A 16,892-nucleotide genomic window follows, 5' to 3' on the forward strand; every position below is an offset into this window, starting at 1 on the left:
GAAATTGAATTAGAAATTAGAAATTTATGCATTAACTACTACTCAAACATTTTTGTAATTTATAAAATGTCTTTTTCTTCCCCAAATTGATTATTTTAAGAGAATCAAATTGAGTCTTTTTGAAAAGAAGGGGTCAATTGTAAGGTCGATGGATGGTAAGTAGACTTTTGGGGGGTAATCATTTGGTAGTATATAAACTACACTTCACATGTCAAATTATAATGCTGTATGCTTACAACATATATAAAACAAAATAGTCTTTTTTATATATTTAGGTATTACGTATTACCCATGTACTCAGAGGCCCTATAGTTTTACTGTCTTATTGATTATTGGCTGTTCTTTCTGGCAAAAGAATATTGCATCTGGACTTGTTCCATGAATTCAAAAGACCTCACATTGAATTTGATATTTAGACCGCATTTGGTGACATTATAAAATACATCTGGCTATTGGATTTTTATAATATTTAATCTCCAAGGGAAGCATGAGAACGAAAATGTCAATCTGTAAGACATTTTGAAAGAGCTGTTCATTTTCTTTAAGCTTCATCATGATACAAAAGGCAGTAATCCTTAGAGAACCTATTTTTCTTCCACAATAAAAAGAATAACAATGATGTTACACTTATTTCTTTAACTCAAGTTGAAGCTGTCTAAAGAGAATTGCAGTGTGGAGAAGATACTATTAACTCTTTGATCTAGAGAATGGTTAGCCATAAATGTAATGGCATCATAAACTTGACCCAATTATCATTTTGTAGGCTGCGTAATTCTAGCACTGATAAATCCTAATTGTTGTTCTCAGCTTCACTGTCAACAGTTTCCTCTGTACGTCCAGCTTGGTCTTTGCCACATCAATATCTTCACCTTTGAAAATATACATATACACTATGTCATTCTCACCCCACGCTGAACTAGATCAATTCTCTCAATATCTTCCGGGTACTTCCTCATTTAGCTTTTTACTCAAGGTATGTCACCCACAGGTTACTACATTTTTCGTCCCCAACATAACAGGATGTTTCAGAATTTCCATATTGCTAAGTAAGCCTTCTCTGTGTCACGGAACAGTTAGGGTTTCCACTGATACGTGGGTCTAGAAATTGTTTCTCTGCTCTTCAAAAGCATTTGGTCTTTTGTTAAATGCGACGGCAATATTTAATTTCTTGACTATTTACTTTGATATGTTAATAGGTCAATCTGAATCAATGTTTTCATGGAGTTTACGTGGTCAGAAGATGAAGGCTATTTTAGTTTAACTGATTTTATAAAAAGACTGATGTAATACCATATCTTATTAGGTGTTTTATAAAAACATTTTAGGATTATATGTACTTACCATCAGATATCGGTGAGATGCTTCAAATAGTGGTAACTACTGTTATATATGCAAATAATGCAAGATTGGAAAAACACCAACATATTCAAGTTCGGATTCCACCAATTAAGATTTTTTGATTGTATAATATTTATAGACTCCTAGCTTAAGATGTTATCTTTATAGTCAGAAAGGTTGCATAGTAACATGGAAACTATTTCTGATATAATAGAAATAGCCACTCTTTTCTGAGCACCTACTATGTAACAGGAACTTTATACCCACCATTTCTTAGCTTTACCACAAAGCCTTCACGTATGTACTTCTGTCAGCCTCACGTTACAGATGAGGAAATAGACAACCACACAACTTGGAGAACCTTTCCAGTGTCACACAACCAGTACATGGTATGAAACGCTGAAACTAGGGCTTGTGAGTTTTCAACTCTGAGAGTTTTCACTGCAGCGTCCACTTTTAACGCCCCTGAAAAAAATTCGAAGGCAAAGCGTACGTGGGAAATGATGCATGCACATCGACACGGTTTAGAAAACAATGCAAAACTTAGCAAGTGAAGATGTGATGTCATAGCAAGTATGATTATCAAACATTTCCTTTCTTTTAAAAATTTTCTGAAAAAAATTTTTTTGCAACAGCTAACACTGGGGAAAACAAGTAAAAGCAAAAAAGCACTAGGGCAAGTTCAGTATTGAGGCATTCATTCCTTTTACACGATGGACTTGGATTAATTAGGTGAAGTTGGTTATCATTTAATTTTTCTTAGGCGAAGCATATAAAAACCTGCTCGGGACTAAGTAGGCATGGTTGTTCAAGGAAGCGGACTTCTCGATGACAACCTAAAAAAGGACCTGATAGGAAACGAGATGAGCCTCAAAAGACTGGTAATATTATGTTTTTAATAATGAAAGCATTAGCACCACAATTGTTAGAATTTTATCTGTTCTATCGTGAAATAAGGATCTAGATAGTATGCAGTAATTAAAGATTGACTTTGATTTAGATAATCCATTTTAATTGCATTTTTAATTGTAGGGAAAATTTTATGAAGTACCATCTGAAAATGCTGATGTAGAAAGCTCAACTAATCAAGATCATGCCGTTATATTTGAATTACCAGAAAGGGACCATGAGAAGTAAGAGTAAAATACATCCCTCAACTGCACACAAGTCCTTGTAATCTCATCTCACCTCCCGGAACAATGCAAAACAAATTAAAGCTGGTTCACAAAATGTCATACAATCTGGCAGCAAGATTTTAATTGATGAAGAAACGGCTTTTTAATGATTCTTTAACAACTACAGAAAATTTCTATTACTGGGAGTCATGAAAAAAACCACCTTAAGGGGACAAAATTATTTCTACCAGTTTTTTAATCTTTTTTTTTTTTTTTTTTAAATCAATTCAGAGGTCCCCTGGACACCTTCTGACCTATTCAAACTCTACTCTGTTTAATGTGGTTGAAAGGATGGGCACCCGACTTGTTACTGGGAATGTTTCCCCCACCTTTCCCAGACCCCCACTGCAAAAGTCTTTTAAAAAATATGTCTGAAATTAGGAAAACACAACTTGCAGTTACCAGGTTTACTTGACCTGTATCACCACTTCCCACTGGCACTGTCTTACCTAGTGTGGCTATTCTCATGAATCCAGTGATCAATGTTAGTCTTGAAATGAGTTTGGATATATGAAATTTGGTTTTACTGGTACCCTTTCCATCTGGTCTTCTTTTGTTTTCCAGTCTCCAATGTGGCACTTGCCACACTGTATTTTTAAAATATAAATTTATTTTCAGTCTTTCCCACTAAAGCAGGGGAACACAGTATGTGTTCTATACATATTTGGATGTTGAATAGATTATGATTTTCTTCTATCTGGATTCAAATTGGATTGATTTTCTTCTATTTGGATAGAATTAATATGAATTTGGATTCATATTAATAGCTCTCTATGCTTCCCACAAATACACACACACACGTGCGCACACACACACACACATAAGCACACTAATTAAAGGCAATACAAAAATATTATCTTTGCTTTGGATATTCCACATATATTAGAGTATATCTGGAATCTGACTATGATCCTGGCTCTATGACTAATCTATGTAAGAGAAATTCATTAATAATCTTTTAAACCTTTATATTTACAGTTTCCTTTCTTCAGAATTATGACAGCAGTAAAAATCAGGCTATTGTTAAAATAAAAGTTGCTATCAAATAAGTTTTGAAGGTTGCTAGAAAGAAAAACTAAAGGAAATGGAAAGAAGATATAATTCAACTGAAAATGAAAATGAAGTAATTCAGATAATGTTTAATAATGGTTATTGGATTGTCCTAAATTCTACATTTTCCATGGTTTGACTGGAGTTAAAATCATATTCTCAATCTATTTCCCATCTCACAGTTCCATCCAAAATAGGTATTAAACTTAAAAAAAAAAAAGCATACATTCACCTGGAAAATTTAGATTACAGGAAAGCAAACTCATAATAATCAAGAAATATTTAAGAAATTATTTCTCTAATCTCCTAATGTGTTTTTAATCACATATTCACTACTATAAATGAAAACTAAGAAGTAAGAGTGTCCAGATTGTTTTTTTTTACTTAAGTATTTACTTAGCAAATATTATAGTTTCAGCTTAGGGTTTTATGCAATGAGCGTTGGGCAATGATATTCTCACGTTAGTATAAGTGAGACCCACAGGCCACTGTTGAAGGTTCGTGTCTTTTTGTCCCACCCTTGGAAGGTCTGCAGCGAGGCTCAGCCATCTGGACAATAATAACATTATCTAACAATTATATAACAATAGAGAGGAAGTAGGTACCACTTGGTGTCACAGAAAACTCTCATTACAATTGTTTCACCTATCACCAAATTGACTACAATTAAAATTTCATCAAAACACATGGGTTAAGCTGAGTTTCTACCTAAAATCATCGCAGCAGCAGCAATGTTCTTCCGTCTACTGCTCAGTGAGATGAAACACTGGGTATTCAGAGAGTTTCCACTTGATGCTACTTTTGGAGGATGGTGTGGGGGAGGTGGTGTTTCTGAGCCCAAATTAGCCCTTAATGAAGTTGCATTCTGGAGGGCATTAGAGAAACATCTCTGGTACTATAATAAATCTTACGTGGAATTTAAGAAACAAACCAGATGAACGTAGGGGAAGGGGAAAAAAAAGAGGGAAGCAAACCACAAGAGACTCTCTTTTTTAAGTGTATTTATTTATTTATCTTGAGAGAGAGGGTGAGACAGCAAGCAAGTGCACGTGCATGAGTGGGGGGAGGGGAAGAAACAGAGGGAGAGAGAATCCCAAGCAGGCTACATGCTGTCAGCAGAGCCCCATGTGGGCCTCGAACCCGTGAACTGTGAGATCATGACCTGAGCTGAGACCAAGAGATGGACGCTTAACGGAATGAACCACCCCGGTGCCCCCAGAGACCCTTAACTATAAAGAACAAACTGAAGGTTGTTGGAGGGAGATGGGCAGGGGGTGGGCTAAATGGGTGATGGGTATGAAGGAGGGCCCTTGTGATGAGCACTGGGTGTTGTATGTAAGTGATGAATCACTAACTTCTACTCATGACACCAATGTTACACTACATGCTAAGTTAGAATCTAAATAAAAATTTGAAACAAAAAATTAAGTAAAACGTGGATTTAACTCTAAAAAATAACTTTAAGAAGAAGTTCTATAACTTGAGAAGGCAGTTTGTGTTTGGGAAGTATCAAGGCAAGAAACGCTACTTATGTTAATGTAGGAAACACATCAAAGCTCAAATAAAGTAAAACAGGATGCGTATTACACTTTCAGATTAAGGTATATCATTCTTAAGGAGTTCGATATAGTAAAGATGAGAGATTTTGATGAAAGGTGATGACGTGTTTTTTCCGTCACAAAAACTGAAAGAAATGTCAGAAAGAAAAAAAAAAAAAGGTAAAATCTCCATTAACATTGAAACTGAGGTATCGACATACCACAGATCTTTAAGCATTATCTCTTATAGCTTGTGTAGATGAGAATACTTTCTTCTTTATTTATTTCAATAAATATTTATTGAGTACTTATTGTGGGCATGCAGAGTAAACTCATCCATGTGCCAGAGATTTTTAAGGAATGTCTGCTACATTTTGCATACTTTGAGCCATATTACTTTCTTCAATAAATATTTATTGAGCATTTATTATGTGCAAGCAGAAATTCAGCACCCTCAGAAAGTGGTTATTGTCAGGGGAAACGAACGGAGATCAATATCCTTCATTATGGAAGAATGAAAGCTGCTATCTGCTTTGGGCCCAGAAAAGAGAGGGATGTTTCTACCTAAAGCTGCTTTTCGGGCCACAGGTGGCATCCTTCAGGATCCCTTTGTTTGGATGGAAAGGTAAAAGAGCAAAACAAACCTTGCCACTAGAGAGCCTTTTCCCTCTCCCTGACATGGGGGATCCGTACAACCCGAGGTTTCCTGGGTTGGGAACTGGAGAGTCTTGAGAATCACGTAGTGGGGCTGGGAAGTCCTACTTGTCAGGCAGTGATTCCCAGAAAGAAACACACACACACACACACACACACACGTTAGGGCTACTTTTCTTTCTTTTGTGAAAACAGGGTCAAAGTATATGTGATTTGGCTTCTTTCATTAAAATATATCATACAACTCCTTTGAGCTCAATATTCAATGTTATAAATATGTCAGTCCTTCCCCAAACTGACCCACAGTTTCAATGCAATCCCAGTATAAATTCCAAAACATGTCTCCTTCCCACCCAGGTCCTGACAAGCTCATTCACCGACAAGCTATAGATGGAAGAGGAGTGCCTGGGTGGCTCAGTCGGTTAAGCACCCAACATCAGCACAGGTCATGATCTCCTGGTTCGTGGGTTCCACCCCCACTCGGGCTCTGTGCTGACACCTCAGAGCCTGGAGCCTGCTTTGGATTCTGGGTCTCCCTCTTTGCCTCTCTCTCTCTCTCTCTCTCTGTTGCTCTCAAAGATCTCTCTCTCTCTCTCTCTCTGTTGCTCTCAAAGATAAATAAACATTAAAAATTTTTTAAATAAAATAATTCAAAAATAAATCAAATATAGATGGAAGAGCAAAGAACAAAAAATAACTAAGATATCTGAAGAACAAGGGAGAGCTGTGCTATGAAATGTCAAGGTTCATATCAAACTTTATTATTTTACAGACTGTGCTTTCAAGAGAGAGTGAGAAAATTAGACTCCTGAAACAATGTGAAACACAGATAGATGATAGATACATAGGTAGATAGACAGATTAATAGATAGGTCAGATATATGTCAGGGATGGCATTAAAAAGTAGCGGTAAAGGGGTGACTTTGGCTCAGTCATCCAACTCTTGATTGCGGCTCAGGTCATGATCCCTGGATGGTGGGATCAAACCCTGCGTCGGGCTCCGTGCTCCACACTGAGCGTGGAGCCTGCTAAGATTCTCTGTCTCACTCCCTCTGCCTCTGTCCCCTGCTCACTCTCTCTGTCTCTCTCTAAAACAAAAATAAATAAATAAATAAAATCAAAATGAATTTAAAAAGTACTAGGAAAAATATATGGTTCTGGGAAAACCAATTTTCCATCTGTAAGTGGCAGATACCATAAAATATTTCTATACCTTCCCAGTAGGGAATATTTTAAAAATATCAAACAAAATTGGAAAGTACAAAAGATATATTGATAGATGTGCCTGCATAAAATTTCAAAGCTTTTGTTTATTTATTTATTTTTTCTTTCTTTCTTTCTTTCTTTTTTTTAATCAAAGCTTTTGTTTAGAGACAGCATATAGAGAGTAAAAAGGGAAGCCACAAACCAGGGGAAGATCTTTTGATCACATAATCCCAGCAGATAAAAAATGTAGCAAATCACGGTAGTCAATAAGTAATAAGCAAAAAACTTGTAGAAAAATAGCAAAATATGTATGCAGGTATTTCCAGAAAAAGCAGTGCAAGGCAACCCATAAACCAGTGTAAAAATTCAGTCTCTCAGTAGCCTGAAAAGTGCAAATAAATATGGCAATGAGACACCATGTCAGTCCAACTAGACCGCGAAGACCAAAATTTAACAATACCAAGTGCTGGTAAAGATGGGGGGGGGGGCGGTTAATGGGAACACTTATAAAATGTTTATAATAGCAGAAAACTGCAACTTTTCTACATGCATCAACATAAAGATGGAAAAATAGATTGTGAATAGTCAATTAACAGAATTCTACAGACATCAGCACGGAGCCGTAGCTATAGTCAACACGCATGGCATTGGAGCCATAGTGTTGAGTGAAGAAACAAGCTACAAATAACACTAAAAAGTCACGTCATTTGTCTTAGTCTATAAAGGCTCCCATAACAAAATACCATAGACTGGGTGGCTTAAACACAGAAATTTATTTTCTCCCAATACTGGAGGCTGGAAAGTCCAAGGTCAAGGTGCCAGCTACTGAATTCGTTCCTGGGAAGAACACTCCTACTGGCTTGTAGTTTGTTGTTTTCATGCTGTGCTCTCACAGGGCAGAGAGAGAGAGAGAGAGAGAGAGAGAGAGAGAGAGAGAGAAGGAAAAGGAGATAGAGACAGAGAGATAGAGAGATTCCCCTCTCTTCTATATGGCTACAGTCCAATTGGATTAAGGCCCTAATTTTGTTAACTCAAAAATTCAACCTCTGGTCACACTGTGGTAGGGCTTCAACATATGATTTTGGAGAGACACAATTCATTCCATAGCATCATCTTTATGAAGTTTAAATACAAGCAAAAGCAGACCAATATATTATGTAGATACTCAAATATCTTTAGTAAAACAGAGGAAATAATACAACAAAGGAAAAAGAAATGCCAAATTCCTTGACGATGCAGGGGCCGGGGCTGGGAAAAGGCATTCATGTTGATTCATCATTACCGACGATGTTCTACATTTGAATGAGGCAATTTGTGTTTATTTGGCTATTATAATCTATAGTTCTTTTTATTTCTTAATAAAAATGGGAAAATATTTATAGACTATTCCCATTTGGTGAACAAATTGCATATTTGTGAAATGCATTTGGAATGATACACACAGAACCATGTTATTACAGCCCATACTAAATTGATAACTTTACTTTCCTCTGCATGGTGGGATTATGAGTCATTTTTCTTGCTAATTAGTTTTTTTTTCTATTTTTCCTAAAATCCATGTCTTGTGTTAAGCGCTGTTTAAAGAAAATCAAGGTAAAATGAGTTCACGTGGAAAGACCAGACAGCACGCAAAAGGAACCTTTCAGTACCACATTTTCCAGGGAAACTCTACCTGTGGTGCACCAAGGTAGAGTGAGGGTGAGTGGTACAGACAATGCCGAGGGCTGCAGGGGCTTAGGGCTGTAGTCCTCTCTGCCAAGGCTCTTCCCACGCATTTAAATAAAACTGGATTTTACTGCTAAATAGCTCAGTTATTAGATGGGAAATTTAGGCAGTTTTCGCTGCAGGTATTTCTTCATTTTGAGGCGTGACTGCTTTTTGAGTACCTGTCAGATTAAAGGAACCAGCTTCCTAGGTTGGGTTTTATTTACTGTCATTATTAACGATCCAACGGATGGAGTAAACACAGAGCCATTTAAGCCGGGAGGGATTGCTAACACCTGGGAAAACAAAAGAAGTCAGAAATTTCAGTCCTGTTGCCCGACTTCTGAGCAACAGCTCAATTTAAAATCAGTCATTAAAATTCGACAACTCTCAAATTCATTATTATTTTTTTTTTTAGGGCGCACAACACTTTTCACCACTGTTGTTTTGCTTTTAAAAGATTACAGAAAAAAAAACAATCTCTTTATTTATAACTTTTCTCTAAGGAAAGGGCTTCACCGTACCTTACAAGATATATATTGAGGGTGATGATGTATTGCTTAGTAGGGGGAACTTTTTGACCTCAATGAAATGCATTCTAAGTAATTACATTGCCTGAAGGCTGCCTCTAACTTTGAAGTCCCAGCAACCTGGAAGGAAACGTCAGGGACACAGACATGAGCCTGCATATGAAAGGACCTATGGGTTTTCAAGAGCTATGCTTTTATCCCCATGGAGGATGGAGATCTTCTACAGAAGTTCCCAGCCATGAAGAATCACAGATGGCAATGCTGACCTACACAGGAATGGGGAACACTGAATATACAGCATGCATAAAAAACAACAACAACAACAAACCTGCTGGGAGTACAGATGGTGTGACAAACGATATGTGCGTGTTGTGTATTTACAGCTAACGGTCATATGATTTATAGTCAAGGGACAGCATATCCTGTCAGGACCAGGAAGGACTTTTGGAGAGGCTAAAGAAAAACAAAGTATTTGCTACAGGAGACTAGACTGTGAACACAAGGAAACAATAGTTTGAAACGTGGAAGTAAGCTTGACCTTAAGAATATCTCTGTAGTAGCACTAATAAAGCACAAAGATGAAAATAAATGGACAGGAACGCTTGCGACTGCACAGAGAACCCAGTCTTCAAGAACACGTATGGAAGACACACACCCTTTGGTACAAAGGCAAAACCCTGTAAGAACTGTATCAGAAAGGGCCATCACCAGAATACACTGAAACTCAGAAACGTGAAAATGTGAACCCAAGGACTTATTTCAAAATATTTTGATTGAGGGAAGAATCATTGCAGGTTTGTGCAAGTATGACTATTCAATTCCCATATTTACTTCCTTCTTCATCAGAATATGGTATTTTGTTCGAAGAGGTACAACGGCTTTAACAAGGAAGAGATTCACGACGGAGGCCTTGCTAAGTGCGCATGACCATTTCACGTTGGCTCCTGGCATAAAGGAAGGTGGCATTTGCCAGCCACACATCTGGTTCTAGGCGATTCAAGGTGGGACATGTGCTGCTCACAGATGTTTCTGCGTGGGCTCCCAAAATCTCTTACGCCATCCTAGGTTTTCTTTCTCTTCATTCTTTCGACAACAAACCAGAGGCAAGAAATCCAGCAGAATCTTTGAGGTCTCAAGGACACAAAAGAGCCACTGGATGGAAGGAGCTGGACCCTCCAGTCACCTTTTGAGGGAAAGGCTTCGGGAGAACCACCTGCCTATAAACATTTACATTGGAATCTACATAAATGTTGACTACGTTAAGCCATTGCAATTTGGGGGGTTGTTCATCATAGCTGTTAGCCTACCCTGTATTGATACCAGATTAAAATCTCAAATAATAAAAATGCCCTCCCTTTGATAAAATTTAATGTATTTAAAAAACTTGCAAATATATTTGCAGAATAATCTTTTTGAGAGAGAGAGCGAGAGAGAGAGCACATGAGCCAGGGAGAGAGGCAGACGGAGAGAGAAAGAGAGAATCTTAAGCAGGCTCCACGCTCAGCACAGAGCCCGACGTGGGGCTCGATCCCACAATCCTGGGATCATGACCGGAGCCAAAATCAAGAGTCAGGCGTTCGACTGACTGAGGCAACCAGGCTCTCCCAGAATAATCTTTAACAATTTTTAGGAAATAATGGGCAATGCAAAAAGTACCAGAAAGCTATAAGTTGACTAACACAAAGTTTTACGAGAAGAAAAGACAGATTGGTAAACTTTACGTCAATTTCAGGCAAACAATGCGAAATGATAATTGAAAAGATAACTTGCGAGTAGATTAAAGGGGAGTACTCATTAGGTATCAGGAGTGAACAAGAACAAAATGTTCTACCTTGTTTTCCTGTTTGAAAATAGATTGTAATATAGGGTCTTTTCGTGGATGACATGACCAAGTGTGCAAAAATATGTCATCTAGTATACTATAACTAATGTTTGAAAACATAGTTTTTAAAAACTATGGGGCTTTTAAGACAACTTGCAATAAAATGGATTCAGTTCTGCCTAGCCTTTATATCAGGATTTATAGTTTATGAAGCATTATTGTGCACACCTTCCCTTTTGTATTGTATGACAAAGAATTGATGAGAACACTGATCCCCAGAAAGGAAAGGTAACTCCTTGAGACCACACAGTAAGTTGTAGCTGGGATCAACCAAGATTTTTTGGACTCTTAGCACAGCTCTCTGGCTACTACATCATTGTGCCTCTCGTCTAGAGTCAATACTAAAATTGCTTCGTATTTATTTCAGTGTTGGGTAGTGATAAAACAAACATGCCAGTCAAGATTTCTATTGCACAGTATCAGAAGAAGTTACTCTCTGATGTGATGCTTTATGAACTGAATGTTTGCTTCCCCCAAAACTCACAGGTTGAAACCCAGATCCCCACCATATGATGGTATTAGAAGGTAGAGCCTTCATAAGAAAACTTAGGAGTCAGTGAGGTCACGAGGGTCATAATCCTTCATGAATGGGATCAGTGCCCTTATAAGGGTCACCAAAGAGCTCGTATCCTCTGTCTGCTCTCCATCATATGATGATACAATGAGAAATCCACAGTCTGCAGCCTGGAAGAGGGTATTCATCAGGACTCAACTATGCTGGCACTGTGATCTTGGACTTTTAGCCTACAGAACCGTGAGAAACCAATTTCTGTTTTTCATCAGCCACCCAGTCTGTGTTACTTTTGTTATAGCAGCAGACATGTTCTACTAAAGGAGCCCATAGAAAATGGGAGCTGGAAGGACTTGTTTTATTCTATCATCTGTGGGCTCCATCCACAAAAACGTGTCTGTGACATGTGTGGCTGGGTGACCCCCAAGAGCTGTGCCAATGGTAATATGCATAATGGAAAAGAGCAATCCTGGAAGGCCCTACCATCAGGGCTCTTCCGACCTTGGAGGCACTGACCAGCTCTAATCTACCTCTGCTGTTGGCTACTATAGAGAAGGAAGTGTGTTCTATGGAAGTGCTTGTTATATAGTGTGTGAACAAATGTGTTTTGTTTGAATGCTGGGAAAGGTGGATGCTGTCATCGGATCTTTGCAACTAATACCAGAATCTTCTACCTTTAGAATAAAATATTATAAAAGCATTAAAATTTTGCCCCATTTTGAACATTTAAATAATCGCTGAAATTGTGAGTGAAGGGGTGAGGGGTGGAAGGGTGGTCTGAGAAGCAAGGGCAGGGTCACTTCATGTGGGGCCTCACAGGTCCTGCAAATGACTGGCTTTTCTACTGAGAGCGATGGGAAGTCATGGAGGTGTTTCAAACAGAGGTATGGGGCCACCTGGGTGGCTCAGTCGGTTAAGCATCCAACTCTTGATTGAGGCTCAGGTCATGATCTCGTGGTACATGATTTTGAGCCCCACAGCGAGCTCTGTCCTGGCAGCACGGAGCCTGCTTGGGATACTCTCTCTCCTCCCTCTCTCTGCCCCTCCCCTGCTCGCACTCTCTCTCTCCTTCAAAATAAAACAGATTAACTTAAAAAATTTACAACACAGAATGGTGAAGTGGTGTGACTTACATTTTAATTAGTTTACTTTGGCTGCTCTGTTGAAACTGAACTAAAGAGGACAAGACTGGAAACAGAGAGACTAGTTAAAGACCACTACAACAATCCAGGCATGAAATGGTAAGAGTCTGAAATGGGCTCTTTGTGATGGAGGTGGTGAGGAAAGGTCAGATTTCAGCTGTATTCTGAACATCCAATGAAATGATTTGTTGCTGGGTTGAATCTGGATGAGAGAGAGAATCATCAATGCAAAGTGTTTGGGCCAGAACAGGGAGAAGAACTGAATTACATATATTGAGACAAATGGGACTAAGTTTGAGGTGCTTGTCGGACATCCAAGAGATACTGTCAATAGTCAATGGGGTCTTAATTCTGCAGTTCAGGGTGGAGGTCTGGGCTGGAAGTCTAATTTTCTGGTCAGCATCACACAGAAGGTACTTAAAACCATGAGTATGGAGGAGATATGTAGAGATAAACTACAGACAGAAAGGAGAAATGCCTAAGGACTGAACTCTGATATACTTTGAAGTTTAACGGTTAGAGAGGTGATGTGAAACCATCAAAAGAGACTGACAAGGAGTATTTAGAAAGTTGGAACCAGGGGCACCTGGGTGGCTTAGTTGGTTAAGCATCTGACTCATGGTTTTGGCTCAGGTCACGATGTCATGGTTATGAGATCGAGCCCCATAGCAGGCTTTGCGCTGAGTGTGGAGCCTGCTTGAGATTCTCTGTCTCCCTCTCCCCCTGCCCCTCCCCACTCATGCTCTGTCTTTCACTAAGAAAGAAAGAAAGAAAGAAAGAAAGAAAGGAAGGAAGGAAGGAAGGAAGGAAGGAAGAACCATACCCAGGTAGCAAATTTAAGAGCAGTTATTCCCAATTGGGAAATTTCAAATCAAAGTAAGCTTGAAGAATTGTTAAAAGAATACAGTTCATAAAAAACAAAGAGAGAGGATTTTCAGGAATGCCTGACAGCACAGCTACAATGGAAAAATAAACCTCCATGTCCGGCTGTTCTTGTGACAGTGGGGCAGCTGGGAGTGTAATGGGAGTGCGGAACCTGGGGATGGGGAGCCAAGGGCTGGAGGGCAGGCAAATGCACAAATCAGTGACCTTGACCTGTTTCTTTGGCAACAGAGAGCCACGATATGGGGGCGGGCTCCAGCCAAAACAAGGGTAGAGGTGTACAAGTGCTTCCTATAAAAACAACTACAGGTTATAGATCTTTCTGCAGATCTCATTAAAATTATGGATGCTTCACCCCGGAACAGTAAAGATATATACACATTCACAAACCATGGCATTTGTAAGTACAGAGGGCCCACAGAACTCTTAAACAATGGTTCCCAAACTGGTGACGCTTGGATTATACAGTTTGCTCATCAACGCCACCTTCTTCAAGAGAGGAGATTCATCAGGGATTTAAGAGAGCTCCTTGCTTTGGGTTCAGAGCTATGCCGACCCAGCTACTTGGTTATAGTGTGGGATTCTCACTGGTAGAGCTTAGTATCCATCTGCTAATAGAGAGAGACAATAATCATTCTGGGGGCCTGTGCCAAAGGAACACTTTACTAAAAACAATTAAATCAAATTTTAGTTGGGAATTGTTAAAGTCGCTTGAGGCAGTGTCACTTACATGGCCTCAAATAATGTCTCCAGTGTTGCAGAAACAACGATTTTCTCTCTGCACTGGAAGAAGAAGGGCTGGGTTTATTTTTTTCCCCTTCTCTTCCCTGAGCAAATCCCCATAACAAATAAAGTTACACTTCAAGACCGGATTACTCAGACTATTGGCTTTGCATGCCAATGTTTACTTTAAGTAAAAATGATACTTCTGAGAATTCAAATAATATGTTTAAGTATTTCCAGGCTACAGTTCTGCTTGCATTTGTCTTGGCACCACCTCACCACGAATGTGTCAGCTTTAAGAAAGATGACTCTTCAATCATAGTTGAATGTCTTCATCCAGTGTCTCACATGTGCCGGCTCCTCGACTATTGTCATTTGATGAAAAGTTTACCAACCCATTGGCTACACAACTCAATTGTCATCTCTTCTAGAAATGATCTCAATTTTTAAGAAAAAAAGGGAGAGAGGGAAAGGATAATAAAAAATCTACTAAAATAAATGAGGTGCTACAAAATTTATGATGATGGAAATAATCGATCAACAGTCAGCTAACTCTCCCAGAAGACTTCAGTCCCGTCCTTGTCCTCATTTTAAATAAATTCACGGTACAAATGTCAGTAATTGACCACAATCTTACAGATTATGCTAACTTTATTTTAAAGAAAGAACTTTTTTCCCCTTTGTGTTATGTTCTCTAAAGCATATTATCAGATGACGAGAGCAGTTCGTATGTCCTGTGGATATCTACTGTTTGTACTGATGCAATGATTATCCACCTGAAGGAATATAGTATAGGCCATACATCTATCATCTAAGAAAGTATAATTTTTTAAGAGGAGACATTAGTAACCTAACTTTATACTATGTGAAGCTCAAAGATTTTTTTTTTTATTCTAAAGAACTATATTCAGGCTGTGTGGTCAGAATAGTGTGGGAGATATTTTAGGGTAATGAAAGGTGAACATCTTTAATTTCATTCACTTCGATTTTCAGCTATAAAACTTGCATGATCGTGGATATTATACAACGAATATAAAAAATTTAAGGGCACTCTGATTTCCGATACAATTATTTTGTAGCCTTTCCTGAAATATAACTGAGTTTTTTTTTTCCATATGAGTTTCTTAGTTACCTTACGTAATGCTTAAAAAATATTTCCCTAGGTTAAGAAGCTCTTTCCATGTTTAAGTAAGATTCCACTTGGGTAGACCAATTTCTCCGTATTTTGCCTTCAGTTGCTGTTGAGGACAACTATGTCCTGTTCCTTTGAGATATATGTTTATAAATATTAGGGATCCATCTTTCTGTTGATAGGCATAGGGAATGCCAAGAATTCTAACTTCCTAGAGAAAGTAATATTATAGAAACAGAGAGTAGATCCGTGACTGCCTAGGGCTCAGGGTAGGAGCAGAGAATGACTAGAAGGTCATGTGAAACTTTGTAAGGTTATAGAAGTGTTCTAACGCTGGACTGTGCTGGTGGTTGCCCAAATGCGCAAATTTACTAAAAATCATCAAACTGTATACTTAAAATGGGTAGATTTTATGGTTATATATTCCTTTGGCTTCATATAAATATATGAAATATATTTACACATATGCATATACATAGCATGAAATATATGAAAAATATGTATATATATTAAGCATGAAATCTATCAAAGATTGTGATACCATGTAATTACCACATAATTACAAAATCTTAAATTAACTATAAGTTCTGAAAAATAAGATGGCTTGTTTTTCATATTTTTAGCTGCATTTATGTAACACTACACATTTTTAAAGATTATTCTGCTTTATGCCTATTTATAAACTATGCCTTCAAAAGATAAAGCATTTCTGGGACAAAAAAAACCCACTTCACTATAGATTAATTTATTGGACAAAGTTTAAAACCACTTAGAGATTACTTGTTTGTGGTCAAAGAAAATTCATCTTTCCTTTCCTGCCTGTAAATTAGGAACTTTTTATTCTCATGCTAGTCACTTAATATTTATGGCTCTCTGCCTTCCAGGCATTGTAAGGATGGTTCATCCTGGCCTCAGTGTGGGTGGACAGTGTCATATGACCAGTTCTGGCTAGTGATTTGTGAGCAGAAGCCATGCCTGTCACTACTCTGCTAGAGAATTTAATCTAGGTTGTGAAATCCACTAGAGATCTCTCTCTGTATTCTTACTTGGAGATCTACATATATTGTGGGATCTATAAATTATGTATATTTATATATACTTAATATATATCATATTTCATACATCATATATATACATATATATGTATATACATATATATACACATACATATACATATATACATATACATGTTATATATGTATATGTATGTGTATATGTGTGTGTGTGTGTGTGTGTGTGTGTGTGTATATATATATATATGTATAGGGAGAGAGAGAACACCAAACACTTGGCAATGTTTGGATTTGGCAATGTTTGGTGATGTAATATAACAGAGCTTATCCTGAATGATCGAGGAGGCAAGCATGTAGAAAGGGAGTTCAGTTTAGAGATGAATTGAAATGGTCTACATACGAGATGATGTGG

The sequence above is a fragment of the Panthera onca genome, chromosome B4, assembly GCF_046562875.1.
Source record: "Panthera onca isolate mPanOnc1 chromosome B4, mPanOnc1 haplotype 2, whole genome shotgun sequence".
In the NCBI taxonomy this organism is placed as follows: Eukaryota; Metazoa; Chordata; class Mammalia; order Carnivora; family Felidae; genus Panthera; species Panthera onca.